Below are 14,591 nucleotides of genomic sequence, written 5' to 3' on the forward strand. Positions count from 1 at the left end.
CCACCACCCACCGAATCAAGAAAGAGCTCTCAATCTGTCAATCCTTCCGGTGTCTGGACCTGGTGAGGTTTCCCGTGTTGAGTCAAATTAAGCCGCAGGCTCCACTCCTTGTAGTGCCCTTCCGTCAATTCCTTTAAGTTTCAGCTTTGCAACCATACTTCCCCCGGAACCCAAAAGCTTTGGTTTCCCGGAAGCTGCCCGCCGAGTCATCGGAGGAACTTCGGCGGATCGCTAGCTGGCATCGTTTATGGTTAGAACTAGGGCGGTATCTGATCGCCTTCGAACCTCTAACTTTCGTTCTTGATTGATGAAAACACATTTGGCAAATGCTTTCGCTTCTGTCCGTCTTGCGACGATCCAAGAATTTCACCTCTAACGTCGCAATACGAATGCCCCCAGTTGTCCCTATTAATCATTACCTCGGAATTCCGAAAACCAACAAAATAGAACCGAGGTCCTATTCCATTATTCCATGCACACAATATTCAGGCGAATGAGCCTGCTTTAAGCACTCTAATTTGTTCAAAGTAAACGTACCGGCCCACCTCGACACTCGGTGAAGAGCACCTTGGTAGGATTTTGAGTTGGGCCGCCTTTTTACGGGCTAAGCCCACCGGTAGGACGTCCCACAGACATGCCAGTTGAACACCGCGAGCGGTGAACCGACAGTGTGGGACACAGATTCAACTACGAGCTTTTTAACCGCAACAACTTTAATATACGCTATTAGAGCTGGAATTACCGCGGCTGCTGGCACCAGACTGGCCCTCTAATAGATCCTCGTTAAAGGATTTAAAGTGTACTCATTCCGATTACGGGGCCTCGGATGAGTCCCGTATCGTTATTTTTCGTCACTACCTCCCCGTGCCGGGAGTGGGTAATTTGCGCGCCTGCTGCCTTCCTTGGATGTGGTAGCCGTTTCTCAGGCTCCCTCTCCGGAATCGAACCCTGATTCCCCGTTACCCGTAACAACCATGGTAGTCGCAGAAACTACCATCGACAGTTGATAAGGCAGACATTTGAAAGATGCGTCGCCGGTACTAGACCGTGCGATCGGCACAAAGTTATTCAGAGTCACCAAGTCAAACGGTGAGCAAGGCAAGCCCGCCACCGATTGGTTTTGATCTAATAAAAGCATTCCTTCCATCTCTGGTCGGAACTCTATTTGCATGTATTAGCTCTAGAATTACCACAGTTATCCAAGTAATGTGGGTACGATCTAAGGAACCATAACTGATGTAATGAGCCATTCGCGGTTTCACCTTAATGTGGCTTGCACTGAGACATGCATGGCTTAATCTTTGAGACAAGCATATACTACTGGCAGGATCAACCAGGGTGCTATATATATAATAGCATAGTGCGTAAATGTCCCTCGGCGTCACCCGAGAGACCACACTTTGTATAGAAAAGTTCGATGAATATTTCTAAACAACGAATTTTCTTACATATATATCTGAGTCGTACGATATTCCCTGGACATGACGAACAGTTTACATCGCGACTTGATATTTTATATATTCTGCGCTTACACAGAGGCTAGACCTTTAACAACCGTCGAAACGGCGGTCCGTACATGAAATTTGCGGTCCGCAGACCCAGTTAATTTCAAACAGTCTCTTTACCCTTCGTTAGATTGAAAACGTCGGGGCGAATTCATTATAAGAATTCATCGTTATAACTAACTTTTATTCTCGCTCGGAGAGTATTGAGTTGATTGCATTTGTATATTTTATTTTCCGCATAAGAGTCTTTGCGTCAACGACACATGCCCGCGGATATGCTGTACAGTATGGTTGAACACTTATAAATAAGGTCCAGAACCCGGCCGTAAACCGACATCCGAACATATACGGCGTATATTATTCTAGACACGGTCTACGACAGTTTGACCTGCAGCGACGGGTCGCCTCGGGTTACCGTGCGAACCATCACCGCGATGGTCTGGACAGGCTATATGGCGGGTCGCAAGAAAATAAATTCTCTAGGACGCGCAACCACTTTAGCAATTTTAGAGCACGTTGTGGTCCAAAAACAAACGTCCTCGCTTTAAAATTGAAATATGAATATTTCACTGTGTGTGAGATTGAAAAATCTGCTTTCGCTGATTTTTCATTTTCTTAAAACAACGCAATGAAGCGAATGTTCAAATTCGCACAATTTGAATAAAATGTGCAGAGTATATAGAATACTAACGCAAGCGTTTACTACAATCGACTTTAAAACACTAGACTTTCATCTAGCGCCCAAAGAATTGATTGAGCTATGCGTTTAAAGTATAATATTCAAAAAGAACGCCGTTTTCACAACGAACTTCGTCATTCGCTCAGGCATCTGGCGATACCGAGCAGATATACATGGCAGTGCTCTCACACAATGCATAAGAGCGCTAAGCGGTTGTAAACTGCGTCACGCTGCTTTTGCACACTGCGCAATATTTTGCGACTAGCTCCGGTCAAACGTTAATGAAACGAATGATCATTGCCAGAAGCTTTTGCCCACAGTATATTATACTATAGGAGCGCACTTGATTACAGCAATAATTTGTCGAGTAATCACAAGATTTCATATTTGTGGTCAGCAGACCCAAATAATTTTAACTCGCACCGATCGAACGTTCATAAATGAATGATCCTCGGTGCGAGAAGCTTTGTCAGTTCTGCTGCACACATCTATTTGACTTTAGTCCATTTGTAAAATCCTATATTATTAAAATATATAGATTTTATATTTGCGGTCCGCAGACCCAAATAATTTCAACTCGCTCCGATCAAACGTTCATAAAACGAAAGACCATCGCTGCGAGAAGCTTTGCTAGTTCTGCTATATTCACATATATTTGACCGTAGTCAATTTGTAAAATTCTATATTATTAAAATATATAGATTTCATATTTGCGGTCCGCAGACCCAAATAATTTCAACTCTCTCTGATCGAACGTTTAAAAACGAATGATCCTACCACCAGTTATCTATAGCCGCAAACCAGCATCCGAATATATACGGGGTATATAATTCTAGATGTGGCTCACAACATTATTAAAAGTTACGCTAATATATCATTGACAGACTAAAAGTATCGAATATGATGTAAAAACTACACCGGGGAATGATATCCGTACCCGCCCGAACAACATAGCGTACTTTAGCCTGAGCTTGCTCGCATCGCACTCGACACGACCTATTCCCCTATATAAGGCGCGCGGCCACAGCGTAGGTATTTGACTGAGTCCCAAGCGACGTGATTTGACCTGCGGCGAGGGCCTCGCTCGCGCTTACGGTGTGAATCGTCAAGACAAAAGTCTGGGAAAATTTCGAACTGTGAACCTTATGATAGAAAAATTTTTGTCGAAAATTTGTTAGATGTTCAAACAGTTTTATATATATGGACAATATGAATTATAGTTAATTATTGAGTTTTTAGGTGTTTTTTGGGTTTTTTTAACTTTTGTATAAAATTATGTATTTATTGATTTTTATAGATCTCAATGAATATAAAACGAATTTATATATAGTTATATTATTTTTTATAATTATTTGTTTAAATTTTCTAATTTTACAATAAATGTTCAAACCAGTTTTCCTCGATTTTCTCTTAAACCGTAAAAGATACAAAAAAACTTTGTTCGTACGAAAGATGCAGAATAAAATTACGAATAAAATGGTATATAAATGGTTAGGTGTGTTCATATAATTTTCTCTAGATTTTCCGATTTTTCCAAATTTTCACGACGGCAACTCGCCTGTAGGCTACACCGTGCAAAATTCGAAGTTGTGATGTATGGAAAAAGAACTAAGAATTTTGAGACCTTTCTAATGATGTATAATAGTTTATATGTTTTCTTTAGAGAAATATCGAATCGTGAGGAGTATTGCTCCAACCTAGCCGCACTTTGCATTTTGACAAGTTAACAACTACACAGATTGCCTTATACTGTCTAAACCGTAAAAGATACAAAAAACTTTGTTCGTACGAAAGATGCAGAATAAAATTACGAATAAAATGGTATATAAATGGTTAGGTGTGTTCATATAATTTTCTCTAGATTTTCCGATTTTTCCATTTTCAACGGCAACTCGCCTGTAGGCCACACCGTGCAAAATTCGAAGTTGTGATATATGGAAAAAGAACTAAGAATTTTGAGACCTTTCTAATGATGTATAATAGTTTATATGTTTTCTTTAGAGAAATATCGAATCGTGAGGAGTATTGCTCCAACCTAGCCGCACTTTGCATTTTGACAAGTTAACAACTACACAGATTGCTTATACTGTCTAAACCGTAAAAGATACAAAAAAACTTTGTTCGTACGAAAGATGCAGAATAAAATTACGAATAAAATGATATATAAATGGTTAGGTGTGTCATTTTGACAAGTTAACAATACACATATGCCTTATACATCTAAACCGTAAAAGATACGAAAAAACTTTGTTCGTACGAAAGATGCAGAATAAAATTACGAATAAAATGGTATATAAATGGTTAGGTGTGTTCATATAATTTTCTCTAGATTTTCCGATTTTCCGAATTTTCACGACGGCAACTCGCCTGTAGGCCACACCGTGGGAATTCGAAGTTGTGATATATGGGAAAAGAACTAAGAATTTGAGACCTTCTAATGATGTATAATAGTTTATATGTTTTCTTTAGAGAAATATCGAATCGTGAAGAGTATGCTCCAACCTAGCCGCACTTTGCATTTGACATGTTAACATCTACACATATTGCTCTATACATAAAAAACCGTAAAAGATACGAAAAAAACTTTGTTCGTACGAAAGATGCAGAATAAAATTACGAATAAAATGGTATATAAATGGTTAGGTGTGTTCATATAATTTTCTCTAGATTTTCCGATTTTTCCGAATTTTCACGACGGCAACTCGCTGTAGGCCACACCGTTGGGAATTCGAAGTTGTGATATATGGAAAAAGAACTAAGAATTTTGAGACCTTTCTAATGATGTATAATAGTTTATATGTTTTCTTTAGAGAAATATCGAATCGTGAAGAGTATGTGCTCCAACCTAGCCGCACTTTGCATTTTGACATGTTAACATTCACACATATTGCTCTATAACATAAAACCGTAAAAGATACGAAAAAACTTTGTTCGTACGAAAGATGCAGAATAAAATTACGAATAAAATGGTATATAAATGGTTAGGTGGTTCATATAATTTTCTCTAGATTTTCCGATTTTTCCGAATTTTCACGACGGCAACTCGCCTGTAGGCCACACCGTTGGGAATTCGAAGTTGTGATATATGGAAAAAGAACTAAGAATTTTGAGACCTTTCTAATGATATAATAGTTTATATGTTTTCTTTAGAAATATCGAATCGTGAAGAGTGAAGAGTATTGCTCCAACCTAGCCGCACTTTGCATTTTGACATGTTAACATCTACACAATTGCTCTATAACATAAAAACCGTAAAAGATACGAAAAAACTTTGTTCGTACGAAAGATGCAGAATAAAATTACGAATAAAATGGTATATAAATGGTTAGGGTGTTCATATAATTTTCTCTAGATTTTCCGATTCATAACGGCAACTCGCCTGTAGGCCACCCGTGCAAAATTCGAAGTTGTGATGTATGGAAAAAGAACTAAGAATTTTGAGACCTTTTAATGATGTAATATTATATGTTTTCTTTAGAGAAATATCGAATCGTGAGGAGTGTTGCTCTAACCTATCCGCACTTTGCATTTTGACAAGTTAACAACTACACAGATTGCCTTATACTGCTAAACCGTAAAAGATACAAAAAAAACTGTGTACGAAAGATGCAGAATAAAATTACGAATAAAATGATGTATAACTCGATATGTCATAATATTTTTCATGAGATTTTTCAATTTTACTTTAAATTAAAAAATGTTTGAAATTTTTCGCTGACTTTAAATTCATTTGCGGGTTATGCTTTTTTTTACAATATTGTTTCAAATGATGTAAAAATTAAATTAGCGAGGTGCCTCAATATGCAAAAAATTGGCCCACTCTATTGATATTTCTTAGTAAAACCGTATATTAACCACAGTTTTCTAAGAAACCAATGAATAGGGTGGGCCGAATCATTATAGAAGTAAAATTAAGCGATATGGGCACCTTTTCATATGAAATATATGTGTTATTTAAATGAATTTTGACTTCAAAACCATATATCGCAAATAACTCTTTAGCCAGCGAAATTTTCAATAAAATACTGTTTTTAATAAGTTAATATATTAATTTAGGCATGTGAATAATTCCAATTGTAAGTTATATTTCTTTAATAGTTTGTACGGGGGTTTTTAAATCGGGTTTAGTTTGTTGTTATTTATTTCCATCAGAGTGCGCTAGTATTTTTTTATAATAATTCTCGAACTTTCGAAAAGAATATATTAATGTGGAAAATTCGCATAAATCTTCATTCAGTTCTCCAGTTAGACGTGAAGTATCAATGGCGAATTCTTATTTAAATTCAGGCGCAAGTGCTAGTAATTTGAATCATATGCGCTCGCATGATCAAATTACATTTGGGGAAGCAAAAGAATTTACTGGTGTAAATCTTCCGACAAGTATGGAAATTATCAGGTATTATTTTTATTTGGCCGAAGAATCAAAAAAACAAAATAAAATGTTTTCATATAAAACATTTACTCCAAATGTGGTAACGAAATTGATTCAGACGTGGGAAAAAAATTGATATTCCAATTATGGAGAAACGAAGTATCGCTAGAAAATTGAACCGATTGATGATGATAAATATAAAAGTACAAATAAAAGCAAGTCTACCCAAGCATCATTTCAGGAGTTTGTAGAATCCACGAAAGAATTATTTTATATTGGAAAATGCAAATGCGATTTGCGAAGATTACTGTGTTTGTGGATTGATCCCAAAACATTTACAAGCGTTTATGATGGATCAACATAATGAGAGGAAATCTACGATACCAGAATATATTATAAAAATTGAAGATGAAGTATCAGAATCTACAATAACTAGCAATATTACTCCAGGTGAGACATATACTCCAGATGTTGATTTTGATTTTAAAAGCAGTTCGGAAAGTTTACAAAATACTTCTCATATAAAACGTGGTCCATATAGTCGAAGATATAAGGCTCCAAGCTATGCCTTAATGTGCGACAGATTTGCAATTCTGATAGAGTTGGGTTCTGGCGTGGTGACGGCAATCCTGCGTGACCTGGGCATAACGGATGATTGGGGCAATCCTGTCATTATGGACAAAAATAAAAGCGTTCGCGAGAGGCAGAAAAATAGGCAAGCTCTACACAAACGATATGATTCTTCTGAATTAATAGCATTTTCATTCGACGGCCCGAAAAAATGATTCTATTACCATGGAAAAAATCGATAAGAAGTTTCACCCACGAATGATTAAAGAAGCGCATTTAGTTATTTTAAAGGAACCGAATGGCCAATTGTTGGGTTACACAAAATTGGAAAATGAAGATTCGGAAAGTAAAGTAATCAAATTGAACGAGTTTTTCGCCGATAAAGGAATAGCTCTCGATTCTTTGATAGGCATATGTTGCGATGGTGAACCAGCAAATACAGGCGTAAAAAATGGTATTTTACGTCGATTTGAAATTCAGTTAAACAGGCCACTGCATTGGTTTGTGTGTCTTCTCCACTTTAACGAACTTCCACTTCGCCATTTATTTAACTATTTGGAAAAATCATTGACCACTGGACCACGAACAAAAACTGGAATATTAAGCAAACAAATTGAAACATGCGAAAATATACCGGTGAGTTATAACATATTTACTATTTTAATACCCTATGTTCAAATTCAATATAATTTATTTTTTCCTATATACTTCCAGCCGGTAAAAGACTTTGAAACAATCCCACTTGAAATTTGGCTGATATAAGTCCTGCTGAATCGACAACTGACTCAAGTTATTTAATAAAAATAGCTAAAGCAGTTGCTTCTGGAGAAGTATCGACAGACTTAGCTAACATGAAACCAGGGCCAATAGCACATTCCCGTTGGCTCACGAAGGCTAGTAGGTTACTTCGGTTATATGTAACTACTAATAAGCCTCCAAAAATTTGAAAATTCTGGCAAACTACGTAATGAAAGTATATATTCCAATGTACTTTAACATAAATATTACAACTCTGTGGTGTATGGTAGTATATTATTTTATAAATTTATTAGCTGGACGCAATATTTAGACTCGAATTTGAGACAAATTGTGAACAATGTTGCTAAAGAAAACGCATACTATGCTCACTCAGAAAATTTTTATTAGCAATGTTGTTTGATAATAAAAAGGAAATACGAGATTCAGCTATAAGAAAAATCTTATATTACCGTAATAATGTGGAAGACCTGACGCAATTGAGAGATTACAAAACACCCGAAATAAATTTCGAATGCACCGACTATACTAATATGATAGATATGGATGATTATTCAAATATATCCGAACCAGCCTTTACGCTAAATATTCCTCATGAACATCTAGTACAATATCTACAAAGCAATGAGTGTCCATGGAGTGACCCTAAAATTCCGGTCCACATTCAGGGAACTGAGAGACATGTTCAATTACTGGCTAATGTATCAAAACGCGTATTAGAGCAAAATCGCGAAGGTGTTATGACAGCGACACTACTATCTCGTGAAAAGCATCCTCGACTGGAAAGCAAGCAAGATTTCAGATATTAATTTATTTAAATTGTATTAGCTAAATGTAAGAAATTTATTTTAAATAAAAATGTAACTTTAAAGAAATAAAAATGTTGTATTTTAAACCAGTCATGTAAATAATAATAGAATAAATATATGTCATTCCTAAAAAACCCAAAAAAACAATATTTTTCTTCCAAAGTAGTTTTGAGTTACTGTTTCGATGGAATGATTTAGGTTAGGATTACTCGCAAATGTCCCCTAACAGTTACTTGATGTAGTCTGATGTACCCGTAAGTTACTGATTTCAAAAGCCGGAAAATGTTTTTAACCTGTTTCGATGCATGATTCTAGGTTAGGCTTACTCGCAAATGTCCCCTAAACAAGTTTACGTATGTAGTCTGATTGTACCCCGTAAGTTTACTGATTTCAATAACGAACTTCCACTTCGCCATTTATTTAACTATTTGGAAAAATCATTGACCACTGGACCACGAACAAAACTGGAATATTAAGCAAACAAATTGAAACATGCGAAAATATACCGGTGAGTTATAACATATTTACTATTTTTAATACCCTATGTTCAAATTCAATATAATTTATTTTTTCCTATATACTTCCAGCCGGTAAAAGACTTTGAAACAATCCCACTTGAAAATTTGGCTGATATAAGTCCTGCTGAATCGACAACTGACTCAAGTTATTTAATAAAAATAGCTAAGCAGTTGCTTCTGGCGAAGTATCGACAGGACTTAGCTAACATGAAACCAGGGCCAATAGCACATTCCCGTTGGCTCACGAAGGCTAGTAGGTTACTTCGGTTATATGTAACTACTAATAAGCCATCCAAAATTTGAAAATTCTGGCAAACTACGTAATGAAAAGTATATTTCCATGTACTTTAACATTAAAATTACAACTCTGTGGTGTAGTAGTATATTTATTTTATAAATTTATAGCTGGACGCAATATTTAGACTCGAATTTAAGACAAATTGTGAACAATGTTGCAAGAAAACGCATACTATGCTCACTCGAAAAATATTTATTAGCATGTTGTTTGATAATAAAAAGGAAATACGAGATTCAGCTATAAGAAAAATCTTATATTACGTAATAATGTGGAAGACCTGACGCAATTGAGAGATTACAAAACACCCGAAATAAATTTCGAATGCACCGACTACTAATATGATAGATATGGATGATTATTCAAATATATCCGAACCAGCTTTACGCTAAATATTCCTCATGAACATCTAGTACAATATCTACAAAGCAAGAGTGCCATGGAGTGACCCTAAAATTTCCGGTCCACATTCAGGGAACTGAGAGACATGTTCAATTACTGGCTAATGTATCAAAACGCGTATTAGAGCAAAATCGCGAAGGTGTTATGACAGCGACACTACTATCTCGTGAAAAGCATCCTCGACTGGAAAGCAGCAGATTTCAGATATTAATTTATTTAAATTGTATTAGCCTAAATGTAAGAAATTTTATTTAAATAATAAAATGTAACTAAAGAAAAAAAATGTTGTATTAAACCCATGTCATTAAATAAATAATAGAATAAATATATGTCATTCCTAAAACCCAAAAACCACATTCAGGGAACTGAGAGACATGTTCAATTACTGGCTAATGTATCAAAACGCGTATTAGAGCAAAATCGCGAAGGTGTTATGACAGCGACACTACTATCTCGTGAAAAGCATCCTCGACTGGAAAGCAAGCAAGATTTCAGATATTAATTTATTTAAATTGTATTAGCTAAATGTAAGAAATTTTATTTAAATAAAAATGTAACTTAAAGAAATAAAAATGTTGTTATTTAAACCATGTCATGTAAATAAATAATAGAATAAATATATGTCATTCCTAAAAAACCCAAAAACAATATTTTTCTTCAAAAGTAGTTTTGCTGTTTCGATGCATGATTCTAGGTTAGGCTTACTCGCAAATGTCCCCTAACAGTTTACTTGATGTAGTCTGATGTACCCGTAAGTTACTGATTTCAAAAAGCCGGAAGGAAATGTTTTTAACCTGTTTCGATGCATGATTCTAGGTTAGGCTTACTCGCAAATGTCCCCTAACAGTTTACTTGATGTAGTCTGATGTACCCGTAAGTTACTGATTTCAAAAAGCCGGAAAATGTTTTTAACCTGTTTCGATGCATGATTCTAGGTTAGGCTTACTCGCAAATGTCCCCTAGAAGTTTACTAGATGTAGTTTGAAATTATATATAAATACTGAAATTTTGTTAAAAAGGAAATAAATATACTGAATATTTTATTATAAAAGAATCGAAATATTTATAGGTTGGAAGTTACTAATTATTTAGAGTATATTACAAAAATTAAATAAAAATAGCAACTTGCACGTATTTTGCACATTGACAACTTACACGTATTCTGCAAATTGACAACTTGCACGCATTCTGCAAATTGACAACTTGCACGTATTTTACACATTGACAACTTGCACGCATTTTGCATTATAGATAACTTATACGTACTTTGCTTATTAGCAACTTGTACGCATTTCCAAGAAATTTAGCAAAAAACATTCTCCCTATTTAGAATTTAATGAATTATATCATATATTTATATTAAAAAATTATGAAAAGTTTCTCTTAAAAAACATATATTTCGTAAACTTACAAAATATTTATAACTATTCTCTTGACATTATGGTTATTGAAAGAAATAATGAATATTTCTAGTATTGGAATTTGTCGATAAGTTTTGATTTACGTGCTGACTCACGCACGTTGTACAAAATAGCTAGGTAGATACCGAAGAAGTGTCACATGTACAGCATGTACAAGTTTCGACTGTCAAGCCTATGATTGTGGCATGGTGCAATGCGACGGCTTAAGGCTTATGCTCTAATAGCGTGGGGTGACGTCAAGCCAACATGACGAATCCCCAAGCCAAGGGCTGAGTCTCAACGGATCGCAGCGTGGTAACTGCTCTGCCGAGTACAACACCCCGCCAGGTACCTAAGTCGTTTACAAACGATTCCGAGTCTCTACATCGAACTAGTAACCCATGATCGACCGCTATAGGCAAGACAGATATAACGGACGGATATCGCCCCTGTCCAGCGCCTCATTCGGCTAAAAATGGCTCGTGCGATAAACGGCGTGTGCCGAATACCTAATAAATCACATTGTATTGAGCCTTTCGACTCACGAGACTCCTAGAGATATCGTTGCTTACTTTGTCTAGAAAGGATACGGCCTTAGAGGCGTTCAGGCATAATCCCACGGATGGTAGCTTCGCACCACCGGCCGCTCGACCGAGTGCGTGAACCAAATGTCCGAACCTGCGGTTCCTCTCGTACTGAGCAGGATTACTATCGCAACGACGATTCATCAGTAGGGTAAACTAACCTGTCTCACGACGGTCTAAACCCAGCTCACGTTCCCTATTTGTGGGTGAACAATCCAACGCTTGGCGAATTCTGCTTCGCAATGATAGGAAGAGCCGACATCGAAGGATCAAAAAGCAACGTCGCTATGAACGCTTGGCTGCCACAAGCCAGTTATCCCTGTGGTAACTTTTCTGACACCTCTTGCTGAAAAACTCTTCAAGCCAAAAGGATCGATAGGCCATGCTTTCGCAGCCTGTGCACACTGAACAACGGGATCAAGCCAGCATTTGCCCTTTTGCTCTACGCGAGGTTTCTGTCCTCGCTGAGCTGGCCTTAGGACACCTGCGTTATTATTTGACAGATGTACCGCCCCAGTCAAACTCCCCGCCTAGCAGTTTCCTCGAATCGGATCACGCTAGAGTATTGTTGGCGATCGGCGCAATGGCTCACACCACTCTTATGCGCTTGGCTCTAGAAAACCGTGACAGTCGGAACGCAAGTTTCGACGCACGCTTTCCGCCCAATCGAGTAAGTAAAGAAACGATGAAAGTAGTGGTATTTCACCGACGATATTACTATCTCCCACTTATGCTACACCTTTCATGTCTCCTTACAATGCCAGACTAGAGTCAAGCTCACAGGGTCTTCTTTCCCCGCTAATTTTTCCAAGCCCTTCCCTGGCAGTGGTTCGCTAGAAAGTAGAAGGGACAGTGGGAATCTCGTTAATCCATTCATGCGCGTCACTAGTTAGATGACGAGGCATTTGGCTACCTTAAGAGAGTCATAGTTACTCCGCCGTTTACCCGCGGCTTGCTTGAATTTCTTCACGTTGACATTCAGAGCACTGGGCAGAAATCACATTGCGTCAAACACCGCTAGGGCCATCGCAATGCTTTGTTTTAATTAGACAGTCGGATTCCCCTAGTCCGTGCCAGTCTGAGCTGACCGTTGAATGGCGGCCGAAGAGAATACGACTGACCGACCGAAGCCGGCACAGAAACTCGCAGCAAGAAAGATCCGCGGGGGCCTAGACACGGGACCGAGCTCGGATTAAGTCACAAGGACAATTTCACCTTGCCCAGGGCCGGCACATCGGCCTACGCCCCGCTTCCCAACCAGCCCGGCACGCCCCGATCCTCAGAGCAATCCTTATCCCGAAGTTACGGATCCAATTTGCCGACTTCCCTTACCTACATTTATCTATCGACTAGAGGCTCTTCACCTTGGAGACCTGCTGCGGATATGGGTACGAACCGGCGCGACACCTACCGTGGCCCTCTCCTGGATTTTCAAGGTCCGAGGGGAAGATACGGACACCGCCAAACTGCGGTGCTCTTCGCGTTCCAAACCCTATCTCCTTCTAGAGGATTCCAGGGAACTCGAACGCTCATACAGAAAAGAAAACTTTCCCGTATTTCCCGACGGCGTCTCCAGGTCATTTTGGGTTACCCCGACGAACTCTCTTGCGAGGGCCCGACTTGTAAACGGTTCCGCTGCCGGGTTCCGGAATAGGAACCGGATTCCCTTTCGCCGATGGGTGTGAAATTTTATTCAAAATAAAATACACCGACATCAACATAGGATTTCTCCTGGGGCTTAGGATCGACTGACTCGTGTGCAACGGCTGTTCACACGAAACCCTTCTCCACGTCAGTCCTCCAGGGCTCGCTGGAGTATTTGATTACTACCACCAAGATCTGCACCGATGGCGGCTCCAGGCAGGCTTACGCCCAAACCCTTCTGCGCACACCACCGCGACCCTCCTACTCACCAGGGCGTCAAAACAAACTATTATGAACGTTTCTCATGCCCTGGCGGCCGAGTATAGGCACGACGCTTCAGCGCCATCCATTTTCAGGGCTAGTTGCTTCGGCAGGTGAGTTGTTACACACTCCTTAGCGGATTCCAACTTCCATGGCCACCGTCCTGCTGTCTTAAGCAACCAACGACTTTCATGGTATCCCATTAGCGTCGTTTAGGCGCCTTAACTCGGCGTTTGGTTCATCCCACAGCGCCAGTTCTGCTTACCAAAAATGGCCCACTAGGCACTCTGATCCAAATCTCTGGCTTCACTATTCAAGCAAGCCAGAGATCTCACCCATTTAAAGTTTGAGAATAGGTTGAGGTCGTTTCGGCCCAAGGCCTCTAATCATTCGCTTTACCGGATGGAGACTCGCTCATCGAATGCCAGCTATCCTGAGGGAAACTTCGGAGGGAACCAGCTACTAGATGGTTCGATTAGTCTTTCGCCCCTATACCCAGTCCGACGATCGATTTGCCGTCAGAATCGCTACGGTCCTCATCAGGGTTTCCCCTGACTTCGACCTGGCGGGCATAGTTCACCATCTTTCGGGTCCCAGCGTGTACGCTCTGGGTGCGCATCTTCGCTACTAAGGGAATCCTAGTTAGTTTCTTTTCCACCGCTTAGTAATATGCTTAAATTCAGCGGGTAATCTCATCTGCTCTGAGGTCGTATTATGATTATGATGTGCTCGCAAACGTTAGTAAGCAAGCGCACACAAAATCGACGAGGAACCTTTGAATCGTCCAAATTTGCCG

The 14,591-nt window shown here is 38.8% G+C and overlaps 1 non-coding gene and 1 pseudogene across 1 annotated transcript in view; both read right to left on the reverse strand.

Moving 5' to 3' along the window:
- LOC113380523 overlaps positions 1 to 1,340 on the reverse strand; it is a 1,927-nt gene extending 587 nt beyond the window's left edge. The window contains exon 1 of the ribosomal RNA XR_003367435.1: positions 1 to 1,340. This exon is cut by the window's left edge and continues 587 nt beyond it. This is a non-coding gene — a ribosomal RNA (small subunit ribosomal RNA).
- A 10,236-nt stretch (positions 1,341 to 11,576) lies between these two features.
- LOC113380518 lies at positions 11,577 to 14,505 on the reverse strand (annotated as a pseudogene).
- Between the last annotated feature and the right edge of the window lie 86 nt (positions 14,506 to 14,591).

The sequence above is a fragment of the Ctenocephalides felis genome, unplaced genomic scaffold, assembly GCF_003426905.1.
Source record: "Ctenocephalides felis isolate EL2017-DRISC unplaced genomic scaffold, ASM342690v1 CF-g0.4_SCAFFOLD_02194, whole genome shotgun sequence".
NCBI lineage: Eukaryota > Metazoa > Arthropoda > Insecta > Siphonaptera > Pulicidae > Ctenocephalides > Ctenocephalides felis.